The sequence below is a fragment of the Theropithecus gelada genome, chromosome 10 (genome assembly GCF_003255815.1).
Source record: "Theropithecus gelada isolate Dixy chromosome 10, Tgel_1.0, whole genome shotgun sequence".
NCBI classification, from domain to species: domain Eukaryota; kingdom Metazoa; phylum Chordata; class Mammalia; order Primates; family Cercopithecidae; genus Theropithecus; species Theropithecus gelada.
The window spans coordinates 36,400,937-36,416,735 of NC_037678.1; positions in this window are offsets into that span (position 1 = coordinate 36,400,937).

Below are 15,799 nucleotides of genomic sequence, written 5' to 3' on the forward strand. Positions count from 1 at the left end.
ATTAAGAGAATGGTGATAACTTTTAACCAGCAAGCTACCTTCAGGCATTTGTTTAACAAAGACACATCCTGCACAGCCCAAAATCCATTAAACCTTGAGTCACCGCAACACATGTCTCTTGCAAGGACAAGGTTGGGGGTAGGGTCACAGATTAACAGCATCTCAAATACAGAACAAAATGGAATCTCTTATGTCTACTTCTTTCTATATAGACACAGTAACAGGCTGATCTCTCTTCCTTTTCCCCACAGCTTCATCCCCCGGGGACAGGCAGGCCTCTCAGATGTCCCTCTGGGTCACCTTCCAAATGAAGTACCTGCCTTGGCCATGGGCAGGAAGCAGGACCTGGCCCAGATCTCAGCATATTTGACCTGGCATGACATTTACAGGTGAGCCTCCATAACCGGAAACTCTACTCTCTGGGGAGAATGCATTTTCATTATCAAGGCTTTTAGGCTTTTAATTAAGAAACCAAAGACCAGTGCCTGGAGCGAGGATGCAGGGACTCTGCATGACCCACATGTTCATTTCCATCTGGTGCAAAGGACCCTGGAGTGAGGGTGCAGTGCCTGCTTTGAGTCACCAGCACTCTTGTCGTTTCTACTTAAAGAACCCTGTGAGTCTGTCCCAGGACTTTTTCGCCTAGACCTGAAAATTCGCAGCCCAGGAAACCCTAACCATTTTAGGAACCTGAGGGGTGGGCCAAGGGGATCTCACAGAGTTTGGTGCTGACTGTGGGGCCAGAAAAGGGAAACTGGGTCTTCCCGCAAGCACTCCCGGGAGGCCGTGCACTGGACCGAGGCTGGTTCTGCCTCCTGTCCTCGGTTCTCATGCCCAGCCATGAGGGGAGCCCCCCATTCAGGAGTGGTCTCTGGCTCCAGGCCCTAACGTCCGTGTCCAGGCCCCTGAGGGGGCTGCTTCTACCCCAGGGAGGCTGGGATTGGAGACAGCCTGGAGCTCTAGGCAATCCTGGCAACCACCTGCTTCCCGAAGTGGCTGCAGACAAACTCCTGTTTCCAAAACCTGGCACGGGTCGTGTGAGGCCTGGAACGCGGGAGGTGCACTTCGCAGTGTCCCTGCTCAGATACAAAAGCAAGGCTAAGAGCAGGAAAATTGTTTAATTACCCTCTCATGCTTATCAAGTAAAATCATAGTCGCTTAGACCTATGAGTGACTGGAAGTATACACATTATAGAATTGTATATAAATGTAAATACATACATGCTTATTTTTCTTTTATAGATCTTACATATATGTGTATACGTGCATATGTATAAAACATGGATGATAAACCATAGTTAAGATTTCAAATCGCAGTCACAAAGATCTCAGAAGCAAATTACTATCCTTAAATTCTAAACAAAGACGTAACATTTTACATTCTTACAAACAAAACATTCTGTATTAGCATTTTATTTTAAAAACTAAGAATGCACTGCACTCTCTCAATTTCCATTTTAAATAATCACTTTCACTGATTCTATAATTTGCTACACCTTGAAGATTTCCAAAAATAGCAGCTCATTAGTTTAAGCATTAGGGAGTTTGTTTTTAAATACAACCACTGATTAAGAAAAACTGCTCTACAGGACTTTTGCTATTTTAAAGCGTAATGATGTCTCTCTCTCTATACTCAAGAACAGAAAGATGCCAGTGCAGATGTTTTCAAAGCAATTCAGATGAGATGGTCTAGAAACACAGTTTAAGACAATCACATTTTCAATGACGGAAGATCAAGACCAAATCCAGGATATTCTGAAAGTGTCACATTATATTTAAATTATTTCATATATTTGTAATTTGGGTGGATCATGACATCCTTAAAGATAACCAAATAATGCATCACAGCCCTTAAAAACCCACAGCATATCTCCTTTGTTTTAAATACACTTAAGTTTGTCACATTTTCATTTTATAATTTCAAAATTTCTAAAGCTCCTAAAGCCTCAAATCAAGATAGAGTTTGACTTTGGCAATTCCCAAGCCACAAGCAGTTTGTATGTCCACAGCTATTCGGAATGTGATTTCTGATGGAAGCTTTTATGAACGCACATGAAATCCTTCTGAATTGCAAAGGCTGACTCAGCATGTCTCAGAATGAAAATACATACATTTGTGATGGACGACAGAACAGATACTAATTACTAAAACAACAGGAAAGCCTACAGCACTTCTCATACAGAACAAATGCAAAGTGTTTGAGGAAAAGTCTTTCCAACTGAAAATATCAGACCTGATTGGAACAAAGAAGCTTCTGAAGAAAATCCTGGCTGCTTTATGAGACTTCAGAATTTTCCTCATCTGCAAGTGAAAATGAACCTTCTGCTTGCCCACTGAGGACAGGGAGAGCACAGGGTAGGATAACAGGCCTTCGAATGCTTCACAGGGGGAGAAAGGAAGATGCGCCAGCCCCGTACACCTATCGGCACACCCACACCAGCTGTGCAGATGACTCAGCTAACTGCAATGGCCGGGCATCTCAATGACACAGCTGGGCACGGGTGACCTGCCAAGCGACAAGATGGCCAAGTTTGGGCGGAATCCCTGGAGGGTGGTCACGCCAGGGCCCCTCAGGTCTGTGCCCAGGAATCTGCATTTCCAAGTAGCCCAGGTGAGCTGCTGCCCAGAGGCCCTCACCAGTCATGGCTCGCACAGGCAGTGGAACCCCGCATGCCTGCTCCTCCTGCAACGCCTGGCATGGGTTTTCCTTAATTGCCGACACCGCGCTCCTCTACGCCTCCTCTCACCATTGGTCCCGAGTTTACTGAACTTGTCCCGAGTTTACTGAACTTACAAACAGAACAAGAGAAGGTAACCACAAGAGAAAGCATCCACCTGAAACAGGACTGACCGGGGCTCACGTCAGCAGACACAGCAAACGCAGCACATATCTGTGCATGGCTCACCACTCAAAGCCCACAGCAGCGCAATTTCCACTCGGAAAGTCCGGGTGGCTGTGGGCAGGGAGATGCTGCACAGCTGTTTCTATGCTAAATATTTAAACATGTGAATTTTATTATATATAGAAAAATGTGTGTTTAGCGTACAAATGTGTGCATTTATGTTAAATACATGAAAACACATAATCCAGGTGTTTCGGTTCATACCACTGTGGAGATTTTTCAATTTCTTTTCATACAACTGCCCAACTGGGGCCCAGAACCAACACCCTCCAGTTGTGTCACTGCATCGGTTGTTTTACTGTCATACATCAGCCCTACCCCCACCCACACACACACACACAAAAGCTATGGCACTTAATAAAAATTTAATTTTATGTTGTTAGAGAGGACTTGTCCTCTTTGAAGAGATTGCAGCACATGAAGCATTTCAAATACAGGTATGTGCTGCGTCTCCTGATCTCAGGACCCGTCCACACTGGTGGCTTTAAGAGTGCTTCATGGAAACTTCCGGAAGGCATGTGTGTCATGTCTAAGAGCAAACTAGAGTTCACGTCTCAGCACTGTATGCCTCTTCTTTCTTCCATCCCACGGGCACCGTCTTCTCCCAGGGAGCTGGTGCTGTGCTCTGAGGCTCTGTCCCACCCGACAGAGCCTTGCTCCCTGGTACCATTTTGGAGAACCAGCTTCCATCTGTCCAGGTGTATTGTGCAGAAAGCAACTCATCCAAATCTGTTTAAAAACCACACATTTGCGACACCTATAGACCTCAGAAGGTGGAGGCAGACAGGATAAGGGCAGCTGTCGTGAGGGCTGAAGATCAGGGGCGTCTGTCTGGTGATTGATGGGCGCTGTCTGCAGCGAGCCACCGCACAATTAGCGAGGCTGTCTGGCTCCTCATCTCCGCCAAGCCTCCACCCGTCGCATCTGGCCTGGATTCTCCGACGCCTGCACGGCCTTCACCTGGTTCATAACTCAGCTCACAAAGGCCCCCTTACCGCGGCAACGACTCTGGCTGTGGCCATTTATCCTCTCTGCATCTAGCTCCTCTCCCTGATGCAACAGTACCTCTGAAGTCACAGCCTGGCCTCCCAGCTCTCCCCCGTCCTGGGTTGCTTGGCGTGTTGCTCTGCTGCACACACCTCAGCAAATACTGCTGATTAGCCAGAACCACCCAGAAATCTCTTAACCTTGATTCTGGCTGCTTTTGTAATTTGTAATATTTGTACTTCTGGTGTGATCTGAGGAACAACAAATTTTAAAATTAGAGAAGATGTGGTTTTTATTCTCTCCTTTCTACCTGCGACCTTGAAAATTCAAGTAGCAGCAAGGGTTTGTTGAAGGTAACTTCCACCAAATAGAACCTATTACAAATGTACTACAGAGTGTCAAATAACCACACAGATGTAAAATAGAGATGCAGACATAGATATAAAATCCAATGATTAAACCAAATTGAGAAATGCTCACCAGTTTGTAGGACTTCTAAAACTTGTCATAAATGTTGGCTAAGAAATATAAGACGTTATGAGATGAGTGAGATGTTTGACCTAGGACAACAGGCTCTCTCCTCTTTACAGCAGAAAATCCATAAGGAAGTCAAATCTGAAAGAATCAGGTACTGTTGAACGACATAATCAGTGGTCTTTCCCATCCCTGGGCCAGCTGCGGTGAGTGCAGCCAGTCGTTCACCAACATCCATCATCCATCCTGCAGGCCATGGCTACACTTTACTCCCAGCTCCCTGCCATTATGTAGATTAGGTAAATCATGGCCACTCTCGCCTTAAGCCTCCCCCTGACAGCGTGGCAATCACCCAGCCCCAACCACAGCAAGGACAGCCGTGTCCTTGGGAACACAGAGCAGCGGTCTGGAACGAACCTGGATCCCTGAATGGAGCAGTCACCAGCCTGGAACATCCTCCCTGATGGGTTTGCAAGAGAGAAAACCCCCTCGGTTCCTCAAGCTACAATACTGCAGAGTCCCTGGTCACAGCATCCTTAACTACCCTCGTTAGGAGCCATTCATGCTCATCAAGACATGAGAACAAAACTGCAGTGGCACAGTCACACACACCCAGAACGCAGACCACCTGCTGCTCACATTCATCACATTAACACCAAAAAGCCACCGTGGTGGATATCCTGAATGTGAACACTCGGCGGCTTTTTGCTGGAGATGCGCTGTGTGTGTTTATCGCACGACCATCTTGGCGTCAGGAGGGGCTGCGCAGATGGCAGCTGTGCACGTCACAGGGAGTCTCATTCACTCCCTGGACTCTCGGCCAGCTCCCAGCATCAGCGCCCGCAGGGTCTTCTCCTCTGGGAGCAAGTGTTTGAACGCCACAGTGTCCTGTGGATCCATGCAACCATGCTGTGTGCCCCAGGAGCTTAGAAAGTACCACTGCATCATTGCGTCCACAGGTGAGGCCGGGGGCAGAAGCCAACCTCAAGCAGTGACGGTCCTCCGTGGGGCTGGCGTCCAGGCAAGAAGGCGGCTCAGCAGCTCTCCTCTCACTGTGGAACTTCCTAGGTCCCCACATGAACAGAACCTAAATAACACGCAACAAACAACAGAGGCGAGAACGCTACCAGCAGCTTCTGAGATGAGCAAGCTGGGCTGATCATGAGACACCTGACGGGGACGGTGCCAGAGCCCCTCCCAGTGACCTGTGAGGACAGTGCTGCCAGCATCTCCCCAAAACCAGCCCAAGTCGATTTAGACTCGAGGCTTCCCAGGAGTGGTCAGATCCATTCAATCCCACAGTCTGAACCTTCTAGGTCGTCTCATGGCCCTCATCTCACAGTTGGGAACCAGGACACTGCACCATAGAACCGGCCCCAAGCCCCCGTTCCTTCTTCTACACCACACACCAGTACAGTGAGCACTTAGGGACTGGGCATTCGCGTAAAATACTGCTTAACTAAAACTTCTGATTTAGAAAACGTTTAATTACTACTCACAGAGCTGAAAGTGTTCTGTCCTAGGAGGTGGCAGCTGTAATTAAGCCTGAGAGAAGAAGAAGGGATCAGAGCGGTGCCAAGTATTAAATATTCCTCTATATCTATTTACCACATCTCCACGCTCCTGTCACGTGCTTCATTTTCTGTCCTTAAAAGACAAAATAGTTATTTTTCAAAATAGACGACCTGTTTTACTGATGCTTAGCTATAAAGTAGTGAGCTACGTATCCAAAAGGGAGGTATGGGAAAACAGAAAATGTCCACAAGCGGTTGGGTGGGAGGGCAGCTGCAGCAGCACCTGGCTCTGATGTGTTGTGAGCCAGCCACATGAGCTGGACAATTAGCCACTGAAACTACCTCATCTAAGATTTTGTTGCAGTTACTTTGAAAAATTCTCCCTCCTGCTATGAAGAGAGGTTTAGCTGGCTTATTATTTTTTTTTTTTTTTGCGTCGGAGTCTCCCTCTGTCACCCAGGCCAGAGTGCAGTATTACAATCATGGCTCATCGTGGCCTTGACCTTCTGGTTCAAGCAATCCTCCCGCCTCAGCCCTCCAAGTATCTGGGACCCACAGGCGAGTTTCATTTCTTTGCTAATGAATTCCTAATTCACCACGTGGCGGGCCTGTCAGGGCCATCTGCCTGGACGTCCACCTTGCCGACCGGCTATGTGGTCTCTAAAGTGGATGCACTCCGGTTGCCCGGACTCTGCACGCGATGCTGAATCTCCAAGTCTGCCGCCATCTAAGGGACTGACAGCCCAGAGAATCCCGATGTGCCACTGTGATGTGCCACTCTGAGCCGGGCTTTATTCCACAGGGCGACTCTGCTTCCCGTGATGACATGCAGCACGTGAGCACAGATCAAAGGGTGTCAGCAACTAACCCATTCCCCAGGTACTAAGCAGAGGACCAAGGAAGGGTTTAGTTCCTTATTTGCTACAGGCTTGATTCAAAACAGCTTTCTGGGATCCTGGGGACAAACATCTCTAACTGGTGAGAAATCTTGCTTTAGAAACGGAAGAATCACCTAATGCCCACTTTGTAACTGCTGTTCTCATCAGAACTTGAGGCCAAAGGGAAAAACAAAAGGGGGGCCAAGATCGTGACACCCCAGTTTGCACAAGGCCAACCAGCCTGCTTGAGGGGGTGAAAGGAGTAGGATTTTGAAACTGCTGTGTTTTAAAAACATGGCTGTAGGCTGGGTGCACTGGCTCATGTCTACAAGCCCAGCACTTTGGGAGGCCGGGCTGGGAGGATTGCTTGAGGCCAGGAGTTCAAGACTAGCTTGAGCAACACAGCAATACCCTATCTCTTCAAAAAGAAAAAAAAAAGGTTATTAAAATAGTAATAAAAAGGTTAATACAATAAATTACTATGTCAACATGGCACCCCCTGCTGTCAGACAAGGTGCACTCTCTGTGGCTACGATGAGGCCCAGAGAGAAATGTAACTGGCATCACAGGGAGGAAGGTCGACCCCAAAGCCCCACGGCACTAACTCCTGTACAGTTTGTTAACCAGCATGAAGTCTCCTCCGCAAGCAGACAGAAGCCTGGTTTAGAGGAATGCTGCCCACAGGACCTGGGTGGACTCCCGATGCTGGCCGACCAGACATCTCTATGCTGGGATCCTGCCAGCAGCCTCGACTGGACAGAATGGCCTCATGAGTGTCCTTTCCCGCCACAAGCTGCAGACCCTGAGCCAGTCCTGGCTGTGACTGAGTCTGCGCATAAACGTCTGCGCCCAACAGCTCACCTTTGTACATGACACGCTGAGTCCACCTCATTTCAAATGTTACACTCGCCCCAAGGCAAACATGGATGTTAGAGGTTAATTCACTGCACGTGTGCTAGGTTTTCCCTGTAAGTGTTCAGACATTCCACGAACCGATGAACAAACCCCACTTTCCCTGTAAACGTTCAGACATTCCATGAGCCCGATGAACACACACATCGAACAAACCCCGGAATGTTTAATGCCGTGGCCTCCTCCCCTCCTGAGGGGTGCGTGCTTACAGCTCCCCCAAGACCACATTTCCCAAAGCACAGACTGTTACTCCGAAAACAAAACGTTCTTTTTCCTTCCTCTGTACATCTCGTGGTCATGTTAACAACTATTGCTACAAATGCAGAGAAATGCGGTATCATCCGTGCTGGTCACCGAATTCCTAGCACCAAAGCTTCAGGGCCCGCCAGTCTGAAGGAAGCTTCTATCGCCCTAAAGCCAACTCTGGAGATGAAGGCCGAGCTGGGGAAAGGCTGTGTCACCCGCAAATCCACACCACGGGGCCCTCTGCAGTTATGTGTTAGAATTCTTGGCCTGTCCTGGGGTTTGGGGAAATCAGGATGCAAGCAGATACCGTACGCTCTGCCACAGGACTGTGAAGTCTGTGGGACCTCAGAGGAACATGGACAAACGGCTGCACGAGTCCCACAGGCTGAGCCTCTACAGGCGCCCGTGTCAAGAGCACAGACACGCCGGGAGGGGCAGCCGATGCAGGCAACGCCTGCAACCCCAGCACGCAGCAATGTCCGAGTGTGTGGGTCTCTGGCCAGGCTCCACCACAACTGCCATATTCTGTGGCAAAATTTTAAAAATAGGTTTTAACTAGTTATAACTCTAACTTGTTTTACACATAAACAGAACACAGGGTACCAACAGGCTCCAAAACACTTTGCCTAGAACCAAGTCTAGAATGCAGATGGCTGCTGCTCCGAGTGTGATGAGTCCCCTGTAGTGCCATAAATCCTAGATCTAGGTGACTAAGTGCTCTTCCTAAACCAGAAGGCACCCTGAGGCTCTGAGGGCACCCTCTGTCCCCAGGCCAGTCCATCAGCTCCGGCAGAAGCTTGTAGAGTAAGAGCCTGTGGATTTGTACTGGACTGATGTAAACCACGCAAAGTCACAGGGGCTCATCCTAGAAGCCCATCCGTTTACCCACTCATGCCCTGGAGAGCCCTGCCCCCAGCTCCACACCCACAGTCACGCTGAACCACAAGAACTGACTTCTAGGCCCTCAAGCCACTCCCTCTCGACCCTGGACAGACCCCTCTCAAACCGTGAGGCCCAGAGTAGCCTTAATAGGTGGTCCCAGCAGAACTGGCCACTGCACGAATTGATGTTGTTTGTGTGTATACGTGTGTGGTGGTTCTTGTTCTGTCACTCAGGCACAGTGCACCATAAGTACAGTGGTGCTACCATGGTTCACTGCAGCCTCAACCTGCCAGGCTTCGGTGATCCTCCAGCCTCAGCTTCCCGAGTAGCTGGGACCACAGGTGCACATCAACACTCCTATTTAAGTTTTTGTAGAGTCGGGGTCTTGCTATGTTGCCCAGACTGGTCTCAAATTCCTGCTTTCAAAAGTGAACTGCCCACCTCAGCCTCCCAAGGTGCTGGGATTACAGGTGTGAGCCACTATGCCTAGCTTAGAATTTGCATTTCTTAAACCTGAATGTGACACATGAACCTCACTTACATAGACATCAGCACACTCTCAGAGCTTGAGGATTTTTCTGAATCTCGATTCTATCCGTTCAAGGTCAATATCTAAGAAAGGGTCAGAACTAACCCTCCCTCAATGAAACCTAAGGACAAATGCAGCAGCATCTCAGGGTATGAGGAGACAAAATAAGAAGGACGGAAGATACACACTGAAATTCTAGTGTTAGAATCATAATCACCAACACTTTAAGAGGCAATCTGCTTTCCAAAACATGTAGCTGCTGGATTAACTTCAAAGTCACCAGATTCCACAGCCAGGCAGTCAGAGGGGCACAGCTTTCTAAGGCCGCACTGCCCGGGGCAGCCTAACAGCCTCGGGGCAAACTAAACAAAGGCTTGCTTCTCTCAAGGATGAAGGTGCTCAAGTCCATCCAAATAGATTCTTCTTCTAAGTAAGTTAGATGCCTCCTACAACACTGTTTGGAGTGCCAGTGTGTTCAGAAGCGTGAAGTTGAAAATACATCTCAGGACCCCAAAATCACTAAATTAAAGGGACATCAAGGTGGGGAACAGCTTAGGGCAAACCTGCCTCCCATGCTCTTCCTAACAGAGACAGCTACTGGGGGGGGGGGAAAAGCCACGTACCTCCCTCACTACCGGTCCACAAGGAAATTCCTCATGGACAGAGGACAGAACTCAAAGTCACCATCTGCACACGGAGATAAATGCGGATCTGGCTGCTTCCTCTGGAAAGGTGCACCAGAAACGCATTTGTCTGATCTACCTGTGACCTCGAAACCCCTCCCCGCTTCGAGCTGTCCCTCCGTCCTGGACAGAACCAACGTACATCTCACATATATTGATGTCTCATGTCTCCCTAAAATGTGTAAGATCAAGTTGTGCCCCAAACACCTTGGGCACATCTCCAAGACCTCCTGAGGCTGTGTCTCTAACCTTGGGAAAATGAACTCTCTATGGGCCGAGAACCATCTCAGAGATGCTTCTGGCTTACAGGAAACATTCTCTCCTATGGGTGTAACGATGAAATCATGTGGAATTACAAAATGCCACTTTAGTAAAGGCTGAAGGAATTAGGGTTCGATGTGCTTTAAAAAAGAAAAAACAAAAAACAAAAAAAACCGAACATTCTATTTATCAATGGACCATGAAGCCCACACCCCCTTCTGCAGTGAAGATGTCAACTGGGATGAGGGGACCCTCCTGTGGATGCAGCAAAAGCTACCCTCTGACCCCACTTCCCAGAGTCCAGGCTCCTGCTGCTCAGGGAACAGCAACCCCTGCTTCACGGGGCTCAGGCCTCCAAACCCAACTCCCACCCATGCTGGAGAATCACCCCAGGGACTTGCAAAATGGCAGGTGCAACTCTCGCCTCATCCCCTTAAAGGAGAAAAGGCACCTTCCCGCTCCTCTTCCTCCTGGTGGGAACAGGGGCAGGAGCTGGAGGAGCAGGAGCTGCAGGAGCAGGAGTTGGGCGGCAGGAGGGAATCAGCCTGGGTCCCTGCTAGTCACAGATGGAAAATGCGAACCAGCCCCGACCTTCACATTGCAGAGAAGAGATCCTTCTCTTTTGTCAGGTCCCTGTTAGAAGTTTGCACCCATTCCTTTAAAAAAAAAAAAAAAAAAACTCAGACACAACATGGGTGTTTTGCTGACAATATTTCAATTATTTGGGGTCCTTGGGTTAAATGACGCCAAAACAGGAAACTGAACCCTGTTATTCAGGAAACTACCTTCCAAGCCCCATCTACCCTCCCAGGCTGTCACCTTATGGTTGTTTGTCTGCTAGATGATTAACAATAACCGATCTTAAGAGCTAGGTGTACAGAACAGACAAGAAGTCAGCTCGGGTTGAGGGGAAGCAGGAAAAGATCCCTCTCCCTGCAGGATAGTGGAGGAGGAACCTTCAGCACCTGGGTTTGCAGGATGCTGGATCTTTGAAAGCATCTATCACAGTTAAAGTACGGCCAGACCCTCCTCTGCCACAACCTATTCAGGCGAAGGTGGCAACTGCCCTAGAGACCCACAGCCCTGTGCGGGGCTCAGCTGGAGCTGAAATTTCCTCCCTTGGTAAGAGTCAGGGCCAGGGGTGGGGAGAGAATCAGCAGACCTGAGGGGCACTGTGGAAACTCCATGCCATGCTAACTCTTGTCTGACGTGCTCCAGCTAAAGCCATGCTTCTCGGAGGGCATCTCCCTTCACACATCCAGAAATCATCAACGTCTAGTCTCCCCACAGAACAGATCGTTCCCCAGGAGGTAGAGGCTTGGCTGTAACACGTGGTAATGAGGGGTGCGCCTTCGTGCCCATTCTGTAGTGTTTCCTGTTACCTATTTTACCTTAAGCTAAAAATGGCTCCCGTTTACACTCTGCAGTGACAAAGACAGCAAAACACATGAGATTCAGTGTGATCCCACACCTGTCACTGATGACCTCAAGTTCTTTATTTGTTCGTTTTGCTTCTAGAGTTTGTACTCTCTCCCGGGGTTCCAGGCCTGTGGATTCAACCAACCATAGATCAAGAATGTTTTTTTAGCTGCATCAATGTCCCTACAAAGGACACAAACTCATCCTTTCTTATGGCTGCATAGTATTCCATGGTGTATATGTGCCACATTTTCTTAATCCAGTCTGTCACTGCTGGACATTTGGGTTGATTCCAAGTCTTTGCTATTGTGAATAGTGCCGCAATAAACATACGTGTTCATGTGTCTTTATAGCAGCATGATTTATAATCCTTTGGGTATATACCCAGTAATGGGATGGCTGGGTCATATGGTACATCATTCTTAGCAAACTATCACAAGAACAGAAAACCAAACACCGCATGTTCTCACTCATAGGTGGGAACTGAACAATGAGATCACTTGGACTTGGGAAGGGGAACATCACGCACCGGGGCCTATCATGGGGAGGGGGGAGGAGGGATTGCATTGGGAGTTATACCTGATGTAAATGACGAGTTGATGGGTGCTGACGAGTTGATGGGTGCAGCACACCAACATGGCACAAGTATACATATGTAACAAACCTGCACGTTATGCACATGTACCCTAGAACTTAAAGTATAATAATAATAAAAAATAAATTTAAAAAAGAATATTTTTAATGTGTTTGTACTAAGCATTCAGACTTTATTATTCATTAAAAAATATAGTTTAGCCGGGCGCGGTGGCTCACGCCTGTAATCCCAGCACTTTGGGAGGCCGAGGCGGGCGGATCACAAGGTCAGGAGATCGAGATCACAGTGAAACCCCGTCTCTACTAAAAATACAAAAAATTAGCCGGGCGCGGTGGTGGGCGCCTGTAGTCCCAGCTACTCAGGAGGCTGAGGCAGGAGAATGGCGTGAACCCAGGAGGCGGAGCTTGCAGTGAGCCGAGATCACGCCACTGCACTCCAGCCTGGGCGACAGCGCGAGACTCCGTCTCAAAAAAAAAAAATATATATATATATATATATAGTTTAACAACTACTCGCATGGCATGTCCATGGTATAGCTGTTACGAGTAACCCTGACATGACTGAAAGTCTGCAGGAGGATGTGCATATATCACATGCAAACACGATGCCATTTTATACCAGGGACCTGAGCGCCCACAGACCTTGGACTCCATAAGCAATCCTGCAGCCCACCCCCATGGGCACTGTGGAATGGCTATAATACAAAATATAGAGGTTTCAAACAGTTATGTACTAAATCTAATCTTTTCTTAAGAAATTACTGTGTATCACGTGTACTGTTTGGAAGTCCTTCCTGGCCCAGAGACTTGACATGTTCTTATCTTTTGTCCCACTGATCTAGTCATTCCAGTAAGTTTGTTGAACATAAATCAATTTTACAGTTAAATTCTTACAGGAATCACACTCATACTGTAAGCTGCTTTGGTTTTTAAAGTGAAATAACCAATAGTTTTGCAAACCAGCTATATCATAGAATAACAGGATAAAGCAGTCCCATGACATGCAAATACATGGGGTTTCAAAGCTAACCAGTATAAAACACGTTACAAACCCCTAAATATGAAAATGTTTCACACCACAACAGATATTCCAGAAAAAAACAAGATGTTCAAAAAGGCCCTTTGCAGAAAAGCACTTTTCCCTTTATTGTTCACACGCTTTCCAGAAGCTTGTGTTTGGCAATGACCATGAAACCAGAAGGAGCATCCGCTGCAACTACTGCTCTACTGCTATTGCAACACAGAATATTAAGGGAAAAAAAACAAAAAAACAAAAAACAAAAACAGGACACAGCATATTTCCTATTGATGAGAACAGGTAGAGTGTTATAAAAATGAGTGTGTTCTGAAGTCAACAATGTTGAAATTCTAGGTCTCTCGCAGACACTAGACGGTAACTGCCAAAGCTTATGTACTTGGCAACGTTCAAGGAGACCAAGTTCAGAGCTGTCCCAATGAAGCACCATCCTCACACGATTATCTCAGGTGGGATTGAGGGCAAGTGCCCCCGTCACAGCGGGAAAGCTGCCCAGCCCGGCACTTCCTGAGATCATAGACCTTCGCCCTCCCACGTCTTCAATAGCTCCTTTACACTGGGAACCAGAGAGCAAAACCTAAAACACTTACTCAAATCTCAAGACAGTTTTGAGAGCTCTTCTCCTTGCCCCTTCTCTTACTGAAAAAGCCTATTTTGCAATCTGTCTAAAAAGCAATCTGTCGTGCTTACCAGAGCTGGGGCAGGAGGAGACCTAGTGTTTGGTAAACTGAGTTTCAAGCGTGGGGAGACCAGGAATTTCTGGAGATGGATGGCAGTAATCGCGGCATGACAGTGTGAACACACTTAATGCCATCAAACCATACACTTAAAAATAGTTCGAGTGCTATGTAATTTTACCATAATAAAAAGACTGAGAAAAGTCATCTAAAATTGCTGTCTCCAATATCTTGCATCCTGTAAGGTGCATTTGCTTTTGGAAATCCTCAGAGCAATCATGAAAGACAATACTCTGTCATCTCTGAAACGCTGGCAAAGTCAAGGGTTTTGATTATAGGAAAGTAGCTGGAAAGCAAAGCGTCTGTTAGACACGGCAGCCATGGTAGGACAAACACATGGTAGGAAGGTGGTGGTTATGCTACACGCAGATGGGAAGGGTGTGGGGAGCCACAACACCCGATGCTCGGGAGGCATCTGGGCAGGAGCTGAGAATGTGCCAAACACGTTCGATCACGCAACATTCACGGACCCTGAGTCCAGCCACGGCCGCTGACATCCACTGTGCCCGGGGTGTCCTCTGCCATAGAGATACACACCCTGCCGAGGATAGTGCACAGATTAAATGTCAAAGCACAGACATGCTCACGTCCAGCTTCTTAGATAGAAGCAAAAATACATTTCCCAGACACCAGCAGCATGACTCTCCACCTGACTGTACCCCTACGTCCCATTTATTCTCAAACACCTCTCTCCCGGACCCCACAGCATGACTCTCCACCTGACTGCGCACCGTCGTGCATCTCCGAACCTATGTTTCGGCCCTCACTCCCTCCCTCCCTCGTTGGGTCAGGCACCAATAATCCACTGTGTGCCTGGTGCACTGAGCCTTGTCAGGGGCTTCTGGGCCGCGTGCCAGGACATGCAACAGAGAACCCCCAGTGCACACGTTGGTCTCCTGCAGGACACTTGGCTCTTCTATCTGCGGGAGCTGGCACCCACCCGTACAACTGGCTGCACTCTCAGAAAAGTCACCGACCCAGCAGCACCCTGAGGCCACATCCCACTCGCCTGCTGGCTCCTGAGCCTCCCACCGTGTGACGGCTCGCTCCTTCCTGAGCTCCTTCGGTTCCCTGCCTTGAATCCACTGGTTCCTCTCCTCATGGGCCTCTTTCCTGTCATCTGTCAGGGTTCCACCAGGACCCTCTGGCTCTCATGCCACCCCAGCTCCACAGACCACCCACTGGGTGGAGCACATGCGTCCAGCCCGAACTTGCTGATATGCTGCAGCTGGCTCTGGACTCGAACCACGCTGCTGTGGCTTTCCATCAGTGTGGCATCTGCGAGTTACCTCCTGGGCAATGCCAGGTGATGGTAACATCAACCAGGAGGCACCGCTGAGAAGCAGAACGCATGGTGCGGTGACCCGAACATCACATCCTTCAACAGACGCTCCGTGTCTTCTCTCCTGGCAGAGTTTCGCTGCAGGAAGGCGGCCATTCCTCCAGTGCTGCTACTTCCAACACCGGGGAAGGCAAGCTTCAGAAAAGAATGGCATCAAAGAAGCAGGACCCACCAGCAGGGCTGCCGGCGGCCTAACGACCACAGCCCCCAGCATTCCCCAGCCACCACGGCTGACAGTCCAGGCTCCAGAAATGCACGGCTTCAACCTAAGGAGTAAAAACCCTTAGAAGCCAACTATTATTTTCAACAATCGGATTGGGGAGTGGGGCGTTCTAACCCTGCCTCTCTCGACAGCATAGATCATCAGATCCCAGTTCTTATAGGATTGGAGAGTGGGGGGGG